Genomic DNA, 19161 nt, shown 5'->3' on the forward strand with positions numbered 1-19161 from the left:
GGATTTTGTCAGTATCACCTATTGACAAAATCCGCAATCACTTAGTTGCCAAGCCAATAGCACGTCAGGTAGATTTGAAAATAGTCGATTCCGGGCTGGACGGGATCAAATGATCGTCAGGAGGTGGTTCTACGTGTGAAAATAAGTCAACGATGTAGAATAACGTCTTTTCACAAGTCGCTTTGTCCGCGAGCAAAGTAAATTTGGTTTATCTTGTGTAGTTAGTCCATTCTTAACCGAAGAGCGCTCGTAGAAAACGCTGTAAATACCAGGACACAAGTTCCTAGGGAGGAAAAGGGAAGATACGCGTTAATGTAGTCCAAATGGATGAGAAAAAAGAGCGTACCTGTAGGGAAGCCTGTACGGGTCGCCCCTTAGTCGAAACGAAAACTGTTCCATTTCTTTAGATGGATGATGCAGATAAGAACCAAAGGATAATTAATGATGTTTGTTGGAAGTTATATTTTTTTCTATGGAAATGACGTTGACGATAATGCCAGTCATCGTCTGACGTTATTAGAAACTATCTAGAAGGTAAAGTTGCGCTTAAATTCTATGCTACAAGATTCTCGTCGGTACGTAGAACGTTTGCCAACGAAAGTTCAAAGTTTTCCAATTTTGGCGTTTTCTATACGACCAGTCTTCAACTAAACGCATTTAAACTCCATTTTCTTGAAAATGAAGCCCTAAGCGGAAAAATTCTATTCTAGGTTTTCCACTTATTTTCACACGTACAGCAACTTCCGGTCGGTTATTTAGTTCCGTTTACTCCGGAACTAGCCACGTTCAAGTACACCTCGTACGTTCTCAAACTCGATTTTCTCGAAAACTAAGCCGAGAACGAACAAATTTTACTGCATATCATTTCCTCCATTTTCCACAAGGATTTACGTCGAGGCCGCTTTCATATTTTACTCGGTCTGATTCTGTAGAAGTTCACCTACTCAACGTGGTGTGTTAATTTCACACTGCGTAGAACCTGCAGCATATATTAGGTTGTATAAGTTTCTTTCGTTTTATGAGCGAATAATAGACGCACCACGTTTTTTTGTTTTTTTATTATTTTGTCGAATTACGTACGATCCATTTTGTTCTGTTGAGATAAACACCGCGACATTTCACAAACTTGGTTTCACGTTTGTATGAAGGTGTATTGTTGTAAAAAACACGTTTGCGAAAGAAAGACACTTTCCGGACAACCTAATATATTGGGTTGACAACTAAGTGATTGCGGATTTTGTTATTAGGTGGTATTGACAAAATCCGCGATCATTTAGTTGCCAGTTCAATACATATATATACAGGGTGGTTGGTAGCTGGTGGTACAAGCGAAAAGGGGGTGATTCTATGCGAAAAAAGAAGTGGAAAATATAGAATAAAAATTTTTCGTTTGAGGCTTTGTTTTCGAGAAAATCGACTTTGAATTTTCGCTCGGTACGCGTGCACTTTATTGTAGCCTTTCATACTTTAAAACAATCGAATACGTTAGAAAGTGTTCATAGAAATTTAGTTAGAAGAGCAGAAGTATGCGTTCGACAGAATGAGCAACATTTTCATTATGTATTCCTAATTTTCCGTTACGGCAAAAACAAACTTAAACTGCGATAATATCCATCGAGACAACGATCTACAGTGAGATCCGTTATAACGAGACGTGATAAAATGCACGCGTACCGAGCGAAAATTCAAAGTCGATTTTCTCGAAAACAAAACCTCAAACGAAAAATGTTTATTCTATATTTTCGACTTCTTTTTTCGCGTAGAATCACCCCCTTTCCGCTTGTACCACCATTTACCAATCACCCTGTGTATATATATATATATATGTCGAGTTATCGTTAGGTTTAGGAGTGTGTAACGAATCTTCATTTGGACTAGCCATCGTTGTTGTACAACAGAGATTACATTTACTGGTATAAATATAATTTTTACAGAGTTTGACAAATAACCGTGGTGATTAGATACTCGAGATGTTAATGACGATGTTCTTAGGTTTAATAACGAATCCACGGTCAACGGGGTAACTCTTTGTTAAACGTAGAATATATTTTGAAGCACAAAGTAACGTTCGCTGTGACGCTCGGTATATACTGCACGTAAAGACGATGTGTAACCTTCCAAGGAGATCGCAAGAATAAAAGATTGATGACTTTTCTCTCCTTACGATCGCGTTCGTTTCTAGTATATTGGTCGGGGATACCAACAAAATTCCTGCCGCCGTTGCTAAGCAGTCCCGCGTAGTTACGACGTTGTTTCTGCCCGGGGTTTGATTGTTAATACAACGTGTGTTCCATAATATTGGCACTTGTCTGTTAGGTAAAAACGTCCATCCCGTGACGGTGGCTACGTTCAGCGACCAGTTGTGTCACTTCGAGCCCAAGCTTACTGTCACAAATCTCGGGCGAACATAATCGGATTGAATCATAACAATTACTTCTAAGTTTTATTATTTAAGTACAGCTATAATAAATAGTCTAGACTAAAGTATTGGGGATCTTCTCAAAAATTTCAAAAGAAAGGCCCCGATGTCATTTCATCTCTGATATATATATATGTAATAACGTAAATCCTTGGGGGGAGATGTAACAATCGATTCTGGAAAATCGAGTTTATTTTGGGAATAAATTAAATTCTATAAAATAACAATTAACACGTTGAATGCCACGCCAGTTTTACAAAATTCGGCCGTGGCGCCACGATGAATTTTTTATTATGCGATACATATAATGTTGAAATATTACCTGCAAGAGATATGTTGCGGTGTATAATCATCATTAATGAATTTATCTCACTGGGGTCACCGGTGACCCCCATCGCGCTGTACTGCAATTTCGCTCGATTCACTTATTTTTTGCGATTATCAATTATCTCATATTGTTTGTTCGCGTTGGTAAATAATTGCCCTATGTTGTTACGTCCCGAGACCTTCCATAAACCATAATCCATCCATCGATCATACTTATTCGGACCCGCAATAATTCCAAAGAACCGTCACAAGATTCAGCATTTTTTACTTTACCGTCAAAGCCATTAATTATCATCAAACATCTTTCAAGCCGAAACGTTGCTTAGTGTTATTGTTCGTTAAGGTAAAACACGGGAAAAGCGGGTTTTTTCCCATGTTCGACAGCCACTGGTGGGGGGTGCACATAATAGATCTATATTTCATGTATAAATAAAACTATTTTTATATGTTTTATACTGCATTAATTTCGTCACACTATTGTAGTAACGATGGTAATAATAACAAATTTATAACTATTGACATTTGTTCAAATTATGTATTTTTACTAATCTTGTTGCGCGGGTCATCGGTGACCCCCACGGCGAATGCTGGTCACCAGTCAATCCCATGGCATTCAACGTGTTAATAACAAATCAACTAGAAATTTTACCTGGAAAATCGATTCTCGATTTTCCAAGTCCTAAATAACCGTTCTTCTCTCGTGATCTTATCTATCCAGTAAAATGGCTGCCGGTAAAACAAAGCGAAAGTAAAAATGTCGGTTGGTGGGTAGTTTGAATTCTGTAGAATTTACATATATATATGTGTCGAGCCCGCACTGAGGTTAGGGGCGTTTAACGAACCTTCATTTGGATTAGCCATTTTGTATTATATCATATAGATAGTTAATGATACAAATATGATTATTACAGAATAAAGTTCACTAGCAATAATCCATTTCACTACACAGTAATAACTTCTCACTAAAGACTTATAATAACAATGATTACTTAGTCACTCAATGAATATAATAATAAATTCACAAGGTGACTATACGACTATTACAGAATTTGACAATTAACCGTAACGATTAGATACTCGAGATGCTAATGACAATAATCTTAGGTTCAATAACGAATACATAGTCAACAGGATAGCAAATGCGTTCACTTACTTGTCCAAAGTCGAAATCAAAACTGAACTATCTTTCTCAGGAGAGCTATACAACTACGTCGTACCTCTTTCTGGCAAAAACGTTCATCTCGTGACCGTGGCTACGTTTAGCGACCAGATGTGTCGCTTAGAGTCCAAGCCTACTGTCATAAATCTCGGGCACGCATAATCGGATTAAATGATAAACAACTACTTCTAAATTTTATTATTTAACCATACACGCCATCTGTCGATCGCGCGAGCCATAGTAAGCAAGAAGTTCGATCGCGCGCCGTGCCATCTATTCGGTTGTGTGCCCGAACTGGCGCAAGATGTATACTTCTTATGACATGTATATTTAGAGACTACAAAAAGAATTGTGAAATAATAAACAACGTTTGAGGGTAAATAGCGTTTTTAAGACGTCTAGGGCGTAATCATGATCAATTGATCGGTTAACAAAAACTATTTATTATTTCAAAATGGATAATGAATCACTAGCAACTTGTAAATTAATACTTAGTTAATTTAATGAAAATTAGTAGTCTTCAACTGTATGGTATCTTTCAAAACAATTAGATACATGTAACATCATTACTTGTCCTTTTCTCTAAAACCCATTTTAGTTACTACATATGTATTATATTATATGTATTATGCCCGAGATTTGTGACAGTGGGTTTGGGCTCGAGGTGACACAACTGGTCGCTGAACGTAGCCACGGTCACGGGATGGACGTTTTTACCTAACAGAGAAGTGCCAATATTTTTTATGCCAAGAATTTTGTTGGTATCCCCGACCAATATACTAGAAACGAACGCGATCGTAAGGAGAGGAAAGTCATCAATCTTTTATTCTTGCGATCTCCTTGGAGAGTTACACATCGTCTTTACGTGCAGTATATACCGAGCGTTACTATGTGCTTCAAAATATATTCTACGTTTAACAAAGAGTTACGCCGTTGACCGTGGATTCGTTATTGAACCTAAGAACATTGTCATTAACATCTCGAATGTGTAAACATCACGGTTATTTGTCAAACTCTGTAAAAATCGTATTTATACCAGTAAATGTAATTTCTATTATACAACAACGATGGCTAGTTTGAATGAAGATTCGTTACATTCCCCTAAACTTAACGATAACTCGACATATATATGATGTTTTGCGCGATGCAGCAAAGAAAAGCTGGACGACGCGATCGTCTTTACCAACGTCATTGTGCTGGGCGTCGCGTGTCGTTCCACTTGCATTTTCCAACTTTAGCGCGCGTATTGTTCGACCGTACGCGCTCAACTTTTCCCAGCTATAACCATATTTTCACGAACGTGCGCCTGTCTCGGATTCCTCGCTGTTGGCTTCGAAACAGCGCTGCTAAATTGGCCGTAGTCGTTACGCTGTACTCCGCGAAACACGACACTGCGAGCCTTTAAATCTTGCGCCGAGAAATTCGCTCGCATAACGTTACTACGTTACGATCTCCAGTTCGCGATAAATATCGCGTTCGACGTTTCGATGGCTCTAGCTTTTGAAACTTTCGTTCCGTTGCCGCGTCGGCAAACAATGACCTTCGAAAAGAGGCGAACCGCGTTCGTGCACGAGCGCGTTAACGACACATTTAAACGTTGCAGGTTGCACGGCGACGACTACAATACTCGTGGAGTTCGCACGGTTCTCGCGATTGCGTATTCCCCTCGAGGAATTTACCTCATTTCCCCCTCGGCTGCTGCATACAGCCTGAAGAACCGCGTATTATTTCTTCCTTCCATGCTCGTGCGCTGCATTTCCGGTTAGGAATTTTTCCGAAAGCTGCAGTCACATCGGCCGTTTTCGATGACGTCCGGTCGGATTTTCGAGCGACCCGGAATTCTTTCGTGGTACTTTGCAGATCGATAGACCTTCCACGCGACGATTTTTCATGCCCCGTCCGTTTTACATCTTACGATGGCGATCGCATCGCTTGCAGTCGAACGAACTAGTCGTTTTTCTCCTTTTTTCAAGGTTACACCGCGTGTGCCGAGCCCTGGAAAAACGAGACGAGTTTAGAGACTATTTCCAGTCGCCTTTAGCTGCGATCGATGAAATTTCCCAAATTACTCTAATCAATGACCAATCAGCTGCCGCGTTTCTGCCTCGAAATGTCCCGAAAACTCGCAGTGCTCAAAGAACGTTTCAAACGTCACATCGTGCGTCGCATCTAAATCGAATGCAATTTATCGAAAGTTTCGTTCTTTCGAACGCCGGCGATCCTCTCGATCAAACACAAAAGAACAAAATAAAAAGGTAAAATCGCATTCGTTTGATGGTCTATTTGGTCTATGGTTTATGGTTTGATGGTTTATTCTTCATCCAAGATGCTCATTGTATTTTGAAAATTATTCCACGACGCTGGAAAACGGAGAAAGACGGTGTTATACCAGTGACGGCAATATCGGTGAATATTCCAAGCGATCCTCTTCATCTTAGACGGCTTTTTGAGAAAAACCCTTGCCAGCAACGCCGCTTCTTCGTCTTCTTTGCCTCTTGAACAAGCCGAGGCGAGGATTAGAGAAGCCGGTGCTTCTAGTGGCACGGCGTTTGCTCCTCAAACCCAGAGATTTCCAACTTTATTACCGGAACGACGACGGGATATATACCGTGTCCAACAGCCCTACAAAGCAACACCAACAAAACATTACCAAATGTAAATAACGAAACGAATACGTCGCGAAACGACGCGTTTCGCAAAACAAAGAGAAGTCCTTTTAATGAGATAACTCGACTCTTGTAATATAAATGTGACACGTATACACTTGTCACGTCGAAGACACAGCGAGTGGTGTAATTAAGAAATCACTGGTCGTTCGAATGATTTCGCGTAAGTTTAAAGCCAAAAAACATACTTTAGATATACTGACAGAGTTTATTATGAGAATCCAACAGAATGACGTTTAACAACTAACCAACCAAATAGGGAGATCTGCCTGCCCTCTGTGAAGAACATCGTTGCGTGACCGAACAGGGAGATCTCCCTTTTTCACTTTTTGTTTTTCTTTTTTGTTGTTGTTATTATCAGTTATTGTTTACCTGGAATTGTTGGCAATTAATCGCGCCACTTTTTCTGCTTTTATAAAGTACAGTATATTCGGTTAGCAACTAAGTGATTGCGGATTTTGTCATTAGGTGGTAGTTGCCAACCCAATAGAATAAAATGCACCAATTTAGTGGTGTTAAAATTAATGAAAAAGTTACACCATCAGTTATGACTAAATGAAGTTATAATCGAACGACAGCACACTGTAAAAAAATATTAAAATGTATTATGAATTTTTAATTTCACGTTCAAGTCGTGTTATTTATCATTAGTCACCTTTAATGTTTTTAATTTTACCTATATTTTTGTATACTTTTAATTTAATGTTGTGTATAAACAATATGTGAAATCGTTAAATAAAATAATTAAATAAACTAATTAACAGCTTAAATAATTTTTAGACTTCTTTGTTTTTTGTTTTCTCACACTAGGACGCTGTATACGTTGTTGTTTCGATGACTCGCGGGATGTTCGTTACGCCCCCTTGGTTTTTCTATTGCTAATTTATGGCTCTGTGACACGCTCATGTGTTCTTGTAAAATATCAAAGAATGTTAAATTTTTAAGGCAAATCTTAAGATTTACCGCCATCGTTGATATAAATCTGGAATATTATAAAATCAATATTTATTTCCTGCTTTAATGAAATTAATTGGTAAATCTTAACGTTTGCTACTGAGCTACGCTAAATGTCAGAAGTTTCACGTACAAAAGTATAAGAGACACGGACAAAGTGCTTTCGTTTCAACTTGCACGTTGTCGTCGCTCTTTTCTGCTATTATCGACACAAAATGAGTGTAAAGAAAGCATTCTAAACTATATATTGTACTATATGCAGCGCGCTTGTACTATTTTTGTCCGTACGTGTGCAACATTGACACGACACACGTCCATACGCGTGGCTCGCATGAAAAAATCTAGCCCAAATCGATACCAATCCCACACGTGAGTAAAGCTATAAAAACAATGTTTTCACCGAAAGTCGCCACCCCCCCCCCCTGGAATTTCTATTGGTTTCGACTGTTTCTTTGAGCGAACGACACGGCCGATTCCTTTTACTCGCTCCTATTCAACAGCGTGAAATTTGCTGTTTTTAGTTTGCACTGACTCGAATGGTAATTCATAGAATCTTTACGCTCGTTCTATTTCGATAATAGCAGAAAAGAACAGCGATAATGTGCAAGTCGAAACAGAAAAACTTGTGATACGGTGCGGGTGCGAGTACGGGTCCCTGTGAAACTTATGACATTTACCGCAGCTTAGTAGCAAACGTTAAAACTTGCCAATCAATTTCCGTAAAAGCAGGAAATATTGATTGCATAATATCTCCGACTTACACCGATATTGGCCGATAAATCTGACGATTTGCCGGGTAAACCAAACATTTTCATGTACTTGATCAGTCGAGACACACTCTGTGTGTGGTATACTTTTGGCAAGCGCTTTTATTATATTTTATTCAGATACCGTAACAGTTATATCAGACAAATTTTAAAATTTTTAATATACGAGTTAATATTTTTCATTAAAAACTTTTGGTTTCGGACGATCATATAAATGATTAAAATTTGTTTGATCATCGATATAGCCATTATCGACGAGGGGAATTTTATTTCGCTTGCGAATAAGCAGTATCGACGAGGCAAGTTTAATTTTGGTTAATAGTAAGCGATATAAACGTCCGGAATTTCTTTTGGTTACCAATAAATATTATCGATAGTCCGAATTTTATTTTAGCTATCGACGATTATTCGTTGACAAATATCTTTCCTGGTTACCTTCGATTATTGATAGTTGTTATCAACATTATCGGTAATTAGTATATGTTCATTGACAACATGAAGAAAATGGATTGTGAAACGTATATTTTATTAAGCAAAAGGAAACGCCATAAGAATATATGAAAGAAAGAATAAAATAAAAGATATTGTAGCACGATAAATTAATGAAACTGTTACAATATCGTTTGTTCTATCCTTCCTTTGATATAACGTATTTCTATATCATTTTTTAGCAAAGAATGATAGAACGTACAAGTGTCATAAGTAATGAAATTCTTTCATGTTTCCAATGAATACTAATCACGAGTAACGTTAGTAACAGTTGATAATAATAGAATGCAACCAGAGAAAATTCTTGTCGCCGATATTAGTTAGAAATAAGCAAAAAGAAGGTTTTGACCATCGATAATAATTATCGGTAACGAAAATAAAATTCTGGCTGTCGATAATAATGCTCACTAACTAAATTATTTTATTGGTTACTGGTAGCGAAAATGAAATTTCCGTTAGCAATAATGATTACCGATAGCGAAAAAGAAAAATATAGTAATTACTCATATCGTGGTTATTCGTAGTCCGAACAATACAAAAATTGATATCTTTTAATCATTTCATTTTCGGACAAATTTCCTTCAAATTCGTCGATAACCGCCTTCCATTTAAATTGAGATGATTATAACGTGTATGCGTATTTAATAAAGTAACGAGTGAATGAATTTCTAATAGTCAGACGTATAAAAATACGTACAAACACAAGTACAGAGATAGCATATGCCGGTTTTAATCATCGCTCGCGCAATGCTACTATACCAACCGAAGAAAGAATATTAATACTAATGTTATAGGCAGCACCTTCGTGCATTTATATCGACGGACGTTACGACAAAAAGTTAACCTTCTTCTGTAACTCTGGCTGAAGATTCCAAGAAACAGCAATAATAATCTATTCAAAGTTCTTTTGCTTCTAGACCTTGTAACCGAAAACAACGTTAGTATTCGAAGTCACAATAATATGGGTCTCTCCTAGATTTGAATTTTCCGTTTCAAACTTTTCCTACGGCCATGTGGCGCTACAAAATGAATATTAATTTTTACTCAATGAATCTTTTCCAAAAATTGTTCGAAATAACTGTTACTCTGAATCTCCGATATTGTTACGTTACATTTCATACACATCGTATTGTCTCGCGCGCTACGCGAAGAAAGAAGAGACGCGAAAGGCCAGTCGAACCGTTGCCAAAAGCTTCAAGGAAATTCGCTCGAAATAATGTAACCAAATGGATAGGATAAAATGCCGGATATGAGATGAGCGAACGTCGGAGAAAATCGGCAGACGGTTGGAGAATCGAAGAATTCGAGCAGAGGAACGAACGCGATATTAAAGAAAGAGAGAGAATTGCGAAGACCCTGGGAAATATTCGCGAACGCGATTGTTCGAAAAGCAAAGGCGAAAAATACGGGAAACGACGAACGCAGGGAAAATGAACATTTAATTGAATTTAATGTAATATACGGAAATAAAGATCGTTGGAGATGATGGAAGGGAAGGGAAGAAGGGGACGTGGGAAAGGGAAACAAATGGACGCGAAGTTTCTAATTAAGGCTTCTTGGCCTCGAACCAATTACGAAGCCTGGCAGATACGCCGTGAGATACACGACGTATCGGCTGGATCGCAACGAAAACCGCCAAGTCTTAACGGTTAGCGTGAAACTTCCTCCGAGCATTGTGAAAATTGTTCGCTAAAACGATCGAACTAATAAGCTAATTAGGCATTTGGTTCGAGGCTGTTTTCGTCAATGCGTTATCTACGAAACCATTATGCTACTCCTCTCTCGGATAAATATTTGACGTTGCGGATTCGATAAACAACGCGCGTAGTCGTGCAAACTCGGCCAACAGAAACTCGGCAACAGTCACGTTTGTCATCCTTTCTCTTCCTCGCCAACGGTCTTCCAATTTCCGACGCGTATTTATTTATTCTACGTAATCGACCAATTTTTGTAGATTCTACAGATTCTTCCTTCGTTTCCAACCCGATAAAATCACGTGGACCAAAGAATCCATCGACCGATCGAAATATCGAATAGCGGAGATTAGAAATGGTCGCGTCGAGCAGCGATAACGCGAGCCATCTGCGATGACAACTGCACTGAAATTTCGAGAATATTTCACACAGAAGGATCCGAATAAATAGGAGGGAAATCGTAGTAGAGCCGAGCAGCAGGCGATTCTACGTGAGAAAATAAAAACAAAATTTGAAGAAAACATGTTTTCTTCTGAGGCTTCGTTCCCCAAAAAATCGACCTGCAAGTTTGACAAGTAAACGTAAATTCGGCTAATTCCAGACCGAACGAGAGTGAATAATCAACAGAGGTTTAAACTACACAAGAAAACAAGCGAAAAATGTAGAACGAAATTTTCTCATAAGATGCTTCGTTTCCGAGAAAACTAAATTTGAAATTGTTTCACGTGCACGGCAGACCAGTTCGTTTTCAATGAAACGCGTTCAAAGTTTGTATCTTTGAAAGCGTGGCCTTCACTGAAAAAGTTCTATTGCACATTTTTCACTCACATTCACATTTCACATTTTTCTGCCTGTATAACAACCTGCTGCCGATTGTTTATTCATACCTGGTCGATAATCAGCCAAGTTGAAATATACTTGACGAATTTTCAGATCCGATTTTCTCAGCAACCAAGCGTGATATACAAAAATGTTATTCCACGTTTTCGACATATTTTTTCACGTAGAATCATCCTCCACCCGACTGTGCTGCGATTACTTTTACCCAACCGTGTACAGTTGAACAGCGTATGCACTAAAATTGTTAAAAAAAGAGTCAAGCGGATAAACACGCGAACAACATTCGGTGGAAAGCTAGTTGGAAGTTGACCGACACTGTCGCGTATACGTGGTGGTATAAATTATTCGTTCGGTGTGACGACGCGGTGTACATCGTCGAGCAATAAAGTGGCAACCACGTGGCTGAAATTATCGTTAGCTCGTAATATCTTTCCCATGCTTTATTCTCCAGCCGCTGGCGTTTTTGTAGGTGACGTTAGCTCGTCGTATCATCTTTTGCACAGGGATAATCCCTTTTTTTATTCCATACGTCGCGTCGTCGACGTAACTGTTACTTTCCCAATGAATTATGGCCTATCATTTCCTCTGTCGACGAGAGAACTCGACGAGCCGGCCTCTTTTTGCTCTAGTTTTTCTTCAATCAGCCGCGAAATCGTATTCCGCAACAAATGCGCCTTTCTTTGTCGATGAAATTTTACCTCGAAACAGCCGCGATGATACACCTTATTACATCAACGTTATACACTGTGAGACGATTCATGACGCGCGTAATTCACTTTCTCTTCGCCTCATTACACGCTGGTGAGGTTGGAACAGCGCTGTTAAAACGTTCAACGTCCTTTTGCTAAAGGCTTTGGTGGTTTTACGCGTCTTAAAAAGCGTTTCAAGCTTCGCCGGACGTTTTCTTCGTAATTAGCTGTCAAGCTGTGCACGCGTCATAATTAATAGTCAACAGGCAAGAAATACGTGCCGCGCCATCTTGCGACAGGAAGTTCCGTAATATTAAATCTTCTTCTAAAACAATTTTTCTCACTTGTGCTTCGTCGTAAGATGTCAGCGGAGAAATAAAATTTCCATTTCTCTCGAATTCAACGTCGAATCGTAGTCGGCTAATTTCTGCTACCCGTCAGCCGGTCGTCCAGAAAATCGATAGATTTCGTAGCGTTTCCAACAACGAGTCTTCTGCGCCGGCTGATTACATTCTTTTTCAATCTTTGTTTATTCGTGTATTTTTTTATTTATCTAAAGATAAATAGAAACAGGATGAACAAACGATAAATCGCCGTTCACGTGCGGTGTTAGAACCAAAAGAGCTACGTAGAGTGCATAGGAAAGATACAAATAAAGTACAAAAGATATGTAACAGAATGTAACCTCAAAAAATTACACGAAGCGAATTTCTAAAGCTACCGATGCCAACGCCAAAAACATCGACACACATGCAGTAAGAGTCGTAGTGGATCCTGAGTAGATTTACTGGATGTGAATTCACAAGTAAGGAGTAACGGCGGTAGAAAAGATCTGGCGAACCTAAACCATCTAAACGATCTGTTGGTGGCATCAAAATTTATAAGTTGAAGGAGTCGGGGACAAAGAACAACATTACTGTTAAGTTTGTAAAGGAAAAACAAACCAGACTCGACCGTTCTCTTCTCAAGCGATCGTAGATCCGATAAGAACATAATGGGTCCGCAGGATCGAATTTTCTCCGCTGTAGCTATTAAGTTGGTAACTAAGTGATTACGGATTTTGTCATTAGATGGCATTGACAAAATCCCCAATTACTTAGTTGCCAACCTTAAATACCGTTCGAACGTGCTGTTACTGCAGAACAGCAGCGCCCCGCTTTGTAAACTCGTTCGTTTTTCAGTCTGTGCTTGCTTGCTTTGCTTGTCGCGTGTTCCGTTCACGGAACAAATTTCATGTCCATTTGGAAAATCTGCAGATAGACGAATTTGCAAAAGAGAGAAGTTTGCGAGAGGGAAAAGACGTTGTTCTTCGACTGGTAGAACGTACTATACTCGTGCATTCGGTTCTCAGAGTTTCAATCGCTTTTTCCCTTGCCTTGTCATTACTTTCCACGCGTAACCAGATTTTACGATGTCGAAACTCAACAGGTTTCGATCGTTTCCTATTCACCGTGAAGATGCAAATTTTCGACGCGTGCCTTCTCCGTACATTTCTATCGTATTCGAGGATACAGCAACAGGCAAACGCGATCACGCATCTAATCGCTGCCAGCGATCAAGATCGTCACAGCGATAGCGAAACAACGAAATGAAAAATATATTACCTGCATTTTCCCCTCTCGTTACTCCATTTCCTCGTCGATGGACATCGAGCGCATCGGCGAATCACGAAACCACGAAATAGGACGATAATTCATTTCGCGACCAGAAGCAACCGTATCTCGAATTTATTTGATTCGCGTAGCTTGCGTCGATGATATTCACATACGCTCGACCCTCTTACGACACGGTACACTGAAGACTAACGCGATATTCTTATACAACACGGTTTCGTTGCAACGCCAATTTGCAACCAATTAACCGTGTTATGCGAGGGTCGACTGTATTTGCAGTTCGTCGAACTTTACAGAGCAGATCGATTCTGGAAAATGGAACGGAACGCGTACATTGGCGGACGATAATGACGACAGGCGAACATTTTGTAATCGGATACCGAAACGTCAACGCGCTTCTCCTACCGCGTAATTTGTCAATTACGGCTGTTTTAAGCCACGTTCTCGTCGCTTTCGGTCAGATCACCCGGTATGTAACAACTCAGTACTAGCGCTTGGTATGTACGATACGGTGCAACGAAAGGGCATTGCAGCACGAAAGCACCGAAATGAAAGTATTTCTCGAGCTACGTTGCAGGCAACACTCCTTTCCAGTCTTGTGGAAAGATCTCGGCAGTGAGAGGGACGATAGGAATGAAATTCGAGTAATAAATTGCAGGGATCGAGCGAAACTCAAAGGACTAGAACGAAATAAAATTGCGTAGGTGGCGTTCCGAGCATAATTGCGAGGCAATTCGTTATACGGTATGGAGAGAAGCGAAGAAAAGGTGGAACGCGAGCCGTGTACGAAAACGTGGGTTGGCCTTGTCTCGGTCACTGCGTGCTACCTCGAAAACCATGCGCAAATTTATCGAAGGTTATAAAAGTCAGTTGCGACCAAACCGGCCTGCTAGAAACATTATGTATGCGCGATTTATCAAAAGGAAACTTAAATAGTTATCGAAGAAATCGACGATTTTCGTATGGTACGTTGAGCTAGCCTAGGCCTTCACAAAATTATGTATATCTTTTTTGCAAACGAATCGACAACCTTCTTTTTTCCCCTGACGATTGCAACACGCATGAACTACGAGAAATGGTAAAGAGCATCGTGTCACGTTAAGCTGTTTGACTAAATCCGACCGAAAATTGGGAAAACGTCATCCTTTTTCGGGTCATCGATCGTCTTTTAACGCGACAGAAATTTCTCTGAGCCATTGCTGTAACGTACGTGCATCCGATAATGTCCATCCTCAAATCTAGGTTAGTTTTTCGGCGGCCTACAAACGAAATAAACGGGCCACGCATTCAACTTAACCTTCTCCTTTGAGGCACGTTCATTTTCCTTGAAACAGCGAATCCGATTTACTTGTCTTTTATTTCTGCTTCTCCTTCGATCCGACCGGCTTCCTTCGATTCGTCTCATCCATAAGAATTTTCATCTATTGGATTATCGATCGAACGATCGAACTCTCCGCTGTATCTGAATTCTTCCAATTCGTCGAGCTCGAAACGTGGACGTTCCCTTCCCTTCGTGTTGCGCTGGCCCGGGCACGTTATTTGCAGATACTTCGGCCTTTTATCTCTTAAATGCGGTTGAATTTTGTGCGGGGCTGTTTCTCCGTAGAGTTTGACGCGAATTATGCGTGAACGATACAGCACTGCGATGTTATTCTCTACGCAAATACATTGTGTTTCTCGACCGTTCGCGGAGAGACCCGAACTCAAAAAAGTACGTCAATGTGAGTCGTAAATTCTCGTAATATCTCGTTATAATTCTCGTTCACGAATAGGTTAGAAGGCTAAAAAGGAAGCGCCCAGCAGACCTCACAAAGGATATTATTTTTTCTTTTTATTTGTTAGAATATTTACAATCAATTCTCGTTGAGAATTTTCAGTAACTTCATTTGGCGCGATACAATGATGTTGGTTCTAGTAGGATCTAAGGATTTAATCTAAAGGGTATTTTCTTGTTAGTCTACGGATCTGGTCCGTCGTGTCAAGCAGTTGGATAACTAATGGGTTGTGGTGGTTGTTGACTCTTGCGTTATATCTGCTTCTGGACTTGTATATTTCATCTTTGACTGTGGGTATTTTGAGGTCGCGGTGGATTGTTTCGTTAGTAACATATCAGGGTGCATTTATTAAGAATCTTAGCGTTTTCGATTGCAAGCATTGGAGTATTTCAATGTTGGAATTGCTTGCTGTTCCCCATAGTTGGATTCCGTAGGTCCAGACAGGTTATATTACGGTCTTATACAGTGTAATTTTGTTACAAAGGATATAACCTAGCAAACGCGAGGATGGTACCCCGCTGGGGGTAGCCGCCTACATGATAATATAACTGCTAAAAAATTCGACCTAATGTCCAAAATGGACAAATTGTGAATATTAAGAAATAAATAAAAAAAAAAAAAATGAATAGGTTAGGATAATAAGGGTGGTTGAGTGAGTATGACGCTGCGATTAACAGGTTATAAAATATATCGGAGATGAAAGGACCTCGGGGCCTTTCTTTTGGAATTTTTGTACAAATGTACAAGCTAGTCCAAATGAAATTGCCGTAAACGGAACCGAGTGGGAAGGAATTCAAGAAGGGTCAGCTTCTGGGAGATTACCCTTGCACAATATATTCAAAGACACATCCGGCCCACAGAACATGCAATAAAAGTATCATGAAAGATAAAGTAATTAGCGCATTTTCCTTACTGATCGACAGCCATATTTTGCAACGTATACCTTTTTTTTTTTTATCTGGTAGAATAATTAGAATCAATTCTCATTGAGAATTATAAGTAAATTCTGGTACTGTAACTTAGATTATAATAGTTTATAATATGTTTGATTCTAATTGAATCTAATGTTTCAATCTAAAGGGACGTATATCCTACACCGAATCAGAAGCCTCTCGAGTTTTGGGTAAAAAATGGATCCTTGAACAACAAAATTGAAGAAACAAAATTGAAAGCATTTTTCAGAATATTGTACGGAGAGCATACGAAGCGAAAAATTTGAAACTTTCATATTTGTGGAATACAAAATGGAGACCAAGCTTCTTTTCCAGCACAATGTGTCGGAATGAGTTTGTTGAAATATTGACATTTATTCGATTTGACAAAAAAGATGATAGAAGTAGAAGAAAAATAACAAATTTGCACTAATATCATCCGTATGGGATAAGTTTATTGAAAACAGCCAGGATTGCTATAAACCTGCTGCAAACATTACAATAGACGAGCTACTTTTCACAACCAAAGCCAGATGCAGGTATACGCAAAAATTCTTCCAAATGTCCAAATTGGACAAATTGAGAATGTAAAGAATTAAATAAAAAAAAAAAAGAAAAGAAAAGAAATGTATACACAACATTTACGAATTTACCCCGATAAATTCGGAATTAAACTTTGGCTGGCATCTGATGTTGAAACAAAGCATGTTGCAAATGTGTATAAAATGGCTTTCCCCATTGTATAATTACCGGTTTTTCTCATTATATAATTATTATTATAAAGACCTAAGGACTTTATAAGTACTTGTTATAAACCGAGAATACTTGCAGGATTAACGGTTCCTGTAGGATTATAAGACTCGGTTTATGGTGAGACGATAGATTTATGGAGTGTCTTTCTATTGGTGCTTGGCTTTAACGGTCAGACAGTGAAGAACGTCGCATGAACCTTTTCACGCGACGTGACAACTGGCTTTGGTAGAGATAGCTACGTCTCAAATTCCGGTACTTCTAGTGTCAATAAATGAGGAGCTTATTAACTTATTATAAATAATTAGCCATGTCACTGCGCCACGCCAGGGAAACTTACTCAAAATTCTCATAATAAATAAAAAGTATTAAATAAAATAATAAATAGTAAATAAAATCTCATAATAAATAAAAAAATAAATGACGATAGGAGAAGGGAGTCTCCTGACAACGTAGCTCGTGGGTGTCATTGTTTATGGGAAAAAGTTGCTTCTCCATTAGACAAATATCCACTTTGTCCGTAATTTGTAAGAGCGTGCAATAAATCTAAGGATTGTTCTAAGGATCGATTCATAAACCGAAAATAGTTGCAGGATTAGAGACTATGTTAAAAGATTCAGTTTATAATGTAGCCTTAGGTTTATTGGAGTCTTAATAACGGCACACGAACCCTTGGCAGCCAGAAAATGAGGAACGGATCACGGACCATTTCACGCGCCGTAAAATATTAGAACGAAGTTTTCGATAATTAAATTTATAACAGATATACAGGGTGATTGATAACTGGTGGTACAAGCGGAAAGGGCGTGATTCTACGTGAAAAAAGAAGTCGAAAATACAGAATAAAAATTTTTCGTTTGAGGCTTTGTTTTCGAGAAAATCGACTTTGAATTTTCGCTGGAACAGTAGCTTGGCCACCACGCTCTCCTAACTTAACTATATTTGACTTTTATTTATGGAGCCATATCAAATCAATTATCTATTCTAAAGAAGTCGCAAGTTGCGAGCAATTGAAAGAAAAGATTATTGTAGCCTTTCATACATTAAAACAATCGAATACGTTAGAAAATGTTCATAGAAATTTAATTAGAAGAGCAGAAGTATGTGTACGGCAGAATGGACATTTTCAGCAATTTTTGTAATAATAAACTTTATGACTACTTTATATTATTTCATTATGCATTCCTAATTTTCCGTTACGGCAAAAATAAACTTAAACTGCGATAATATCCATCGAGACAACGATCTACAGTGAGATCCGTTATAACGAGACGTGATAAAGTGCACGCGTACCCAGCGAAATTTAAAGTCGATTTTCTCGAAAACAAAGCCTCAAACGAAAAATTCTTATTAAATATTTTCGACTTCTTTTTTCGCGTAGAATCACTCCTTTTCCGCTTGTACCACCAGTTACCAACCACCCTGTATATAAGATAATAAAAAATATAATTTTTCTTAAAGATAGAACGCATATACTCGAATTTGAATAATTTACTTTAATAATTAATAATACAATTGAGTGTGATATATTTTAAAACACGCGACGACACATAGGCCCACGTCACAATTTTCACACTCGTAGCGCGACAGTGTTTTTCAAATTGCTCTTCGATTTCTATTTTCAAGCGACATTTTCATCAGCTTGAAGACTCTAAAAAATTAGAGGAATACGGATCGGCATGTTAAAGAGAGCATCTAATAATGGTATATTTATTTTAATAAAAGGCAACAATTGATATCTGATACTGGTGTATTAAAAACAAAAACTATATATTCTGTTTTTATACCGTTAACACTGTCATAAAACGGTAGGACAAAATAAATATGAAGCATGACTAATGAAACAGCTCGTTTAGTTCAAACGGTAAGCAAATGAGTAGGAGAATGGGTCATTGCATCCCTACTTTTCTCGCAATAGACGAGCCCGTATATAAGGACGGACCGAGTTCCGACAAATTCAAAGTGTCGTCTCGGCTCGAGGAGAGAGTAAGGTACTCACAGTAGTCAAAAAGTTATATCTGAAATTTTCGAAGACACTTGCAGAAGATGGACATTTTACAACGAACGCACCCAGCATTTCAAGAAGG

General features: G+C 38.8%; 1 protein-coding gene and 1 long non-coding RNA gene across 15 annotated transcripts in view; one reads left to right on the forward strand and one right to left on the reverse strand.

Annotated features, from left to right (window-relative positions):
* Nucleotides 1-13851, reverse strand: part of LOC126922765 (uncharacterized) — a 48184-nt gene extending 34333 nt beyond the window's left edge. For 2 of the 13 annotated variants that reach the window (XR_007712928.1, XR_007712926.1), the window contains exons 1-2: nucleotides 5975-6933; nucleotides 3964-5900 (exon numbers count right to left, since the gene is read on the reverse strand). This is a non-coding gene — a long non-coding RNA (uncharacterized LOC126922765). The other 11 variants (XR_007712937.1, XR_007712935.1, XR_007712929.1 and 8 more) reach the window with 11 other exon arrangements.
* The window catches only part of LOC126922638 (frequenin-1), a 72544-nt gene that overhangs the window by 16883 nt on the left and 36500 nt on the right, over nucleotides 1-19161 (forward strand). The window lies entirely within an intron of this gene.

The sequence above is a fragment of the Bombus affinis genome, chromosome 1 (genome assembly GCF_024516045.1).
Source record: "Bombus affinis isolate iyBomAffi1 chromosome 1, iyBomAffi1.2, whole genome shotgun sequence".
NCBI classification, from domain to species: Eukaryota; Metazoa; Arthropoda; class Insecta; order Hymenoptera; family Apidae; genus Bombus; species Bombus affinis.